General features: G+C 49.1%; 1 pseudogene across 1 annotated transcript; it reads right to left on the reverse strand.

Annotated features, from left to right (window-relative positions):
- Positions 1-275: 275 nt before the first annotated feature.
- LOC116550917 lies at positions 276-2,097 on the reverse strand (annotated as a pseudogene). Its single transcript, XR_004268620.1, has one exon. The product of XR_004268620.1 is annotated as an actin, cytoplasmic 1-like (transcript).
- Positions 2,098-2,297: the final 200 nt, after the last annotated feature.

Raw genomic sequence — 2,297 nt, forward strand, 5'->3', positions numbered from 1 at the left:
TGAGCAAAGAAGTCTCTAAAGAGAAGCCTGTTTGCCCTACTGGTAGAGCAGTCACTGCTTTTATAAATGATCAATACCACATATCTTTACATATAGTTTTATCAGACTTAAAATATTTCAGCTTCTCAGTGGTATAGAAGTTATAGATAGATCAAAACAAAATGCTTAAAATTGAACCCTGAGAATATGGAATTTGTCTTAGAAGATGGTAGTCTTTGGGGCTGAGAGGTAAGTTGGATACTAGATGTCTCTTACTGGGAGGTCCTACTGAATTCTTTTTTTTTTTTTTTTTTTTCATTTTTAAGGTGTGCACTTTATTCAACTGGTCTCAAGTCAGTGTACAGGTAAGCCCTGGCTGCCGCCACCCACACCCAGGGAAACCAAAAGCCTTCATACATCTCAAGTTGAGGGACCAAAAAAAGGGGTAGCCAGAGGCTAAAATCTTTCAAAATAAAACAAAATAAAAAAAGTATTAAGGCGAAATTTAAAAAGTTTTTCATTACATAATTTACAACAAAAGCAATGCTGTTACCTCCCCTGTGTGGACTCGGGAGAGGGCTGGGCCATTCTCCTTAAGAGAGAAGTGGGGTGGCTTTTGGGAGGGCAAGGGACTTCCTGTAACAATGCATCTCACGATATTTGGAATGACTTAAAATAAACAATGTACACAATCAAGTCCTCGGCCACATTGTAGAACTTTGGGGGATGCTCGCTCCAACTGACTGCTGTCACCTTCACCGTTTCAGTTTTTAAATCCTGAGTCAAGCCAAAAAAAGAAAAAAAAAAAAAAACCAAAACAAAACAAAAAAACAAATAAAGCCATGCCAATCTCATCTTGTTTTCTGTGCAAGTTAGGTTTTGTCAAGAAAGGGTGTAACGCAACTAAGTCACAGTCCGCCTAGAAGCATTTGCGGTGGATGATGGAGGGGCCAGACTCATCGTACTCTTGCTTGCTGATCCACATCTGCTGGAAGGTGGACAGCGAGGCCAGGATGGAGCCACGGATCCACACGGAGTACTTGCGCTCGGGAGGAGCAATGATCTTGATCTTCATCGTGCTGGGTGCCAGGGCGGTGATCTCCTTCTGCATCCTGTCGGCGATGCCAGGGTACATGGTGGTACCACCAGACAGCACTGTGTTGGCATACAGGTCTTTGCGGATGTCCACGTCACATTTCATGATGGAGTTAAAGGTAGTTTCGTGGATGCCACAAGATTCCATGCCCAGGAAAGAAGGCTGGAAGAGCGCCTCAGGGCAGCGGAACCGCTCGTTGCCGATGGTGACCATCGGGCAGCTCATAGCTCTTCTCCAGGGAGGAGCTGGAGGCCGCCGTGGCCATCTCCTGCTCGAAGTCCAGGACGACGTAGCACAGCTTCTCCTTGATGTCACGCACGATTTCCCGCTCAGCTGTGGTGGTGAAGCTGTAGCCGCGCTCGGTGAGGATCTTCATGAGGTAGTCAGTCAGGTCCCGGCCAGCCAGGTCCAGACGCAGGATGGCGTGGGGGAGGGCATAACCCTCATAGATGGGCACAGTGTGGGTGACCCCGTCACCGGAGTCCATCACGATGCCAGTGGTACGGCCAGAGGCGTACAAGGAAAGCACGGCCTGGATGGCCACATACATGGCTGGGGTGTTGAAGGTCTCAAACATGATCTGGGTCTTCTCACGATTGGCCTTGGGGTTCAGGGGGGCCTCAGTAAGCAGCACGGGGTGCTCCTCAGGAGCCACACGCAGCTCGTTGTAGAAAGTGTGATGCCAGATCTTCTCCATGTCGTCCCAGTTGGTGACAATGCCGTGCTCGATGGGGTACTTCAGGGTCAGGATGCCTCTCTTGCTCTGGGCCTCCTCACCCAAGTAGGAGTCCTTCTGACCCATGCCCACCATCATGCCCTGGTGCCTGGGGCACCCCACGATGGAGGGGAAGACGGCCCGGGGAGCATCGTCGCCCGCGAAGCCGGCCTTGCACATGCCGGAGCCGTTGTCGACAACAAGTGCAGCGATATCATCATCCATGGTGAACTGGCGGCGGGTGTGGACGGGCGACGGAACGGCAAAGGCAAGGCTCTGGGCTTGCGGGGCCGACGCGGTCTCGGTGGTCTGAATTCTTATCTAAATGACCATAATTGAGCCAGCTGGAGTAGAAAAAATAATTCAGGTGGTGTAATGCAGGAATTAGAAATCAGGCCTGGGAATTGGCAGACCAGGTACCAAATCCCTACTAATTTGTGTTATTTAACATAGTAGAATTACAGTATATAATTAATAAAATAGTTATACAGAGTTTTATTTAGTTCT

This window comes from Sapajus apella, unplaced genomic scaffold (assembly GCF_009761245.1).
Source record: "Sapajus apella isolate SASKATOON/1434 unplaced genomic scaffold, GSC_monkey_1.0 scaffold8, whole genome shotgun sequence".
NCBI classification, from domain to species: Eukaryota; Metazoa; Chordata; class Mammalia; order Primates; family Cebidae; genus Sapajus; species Sapajus apella.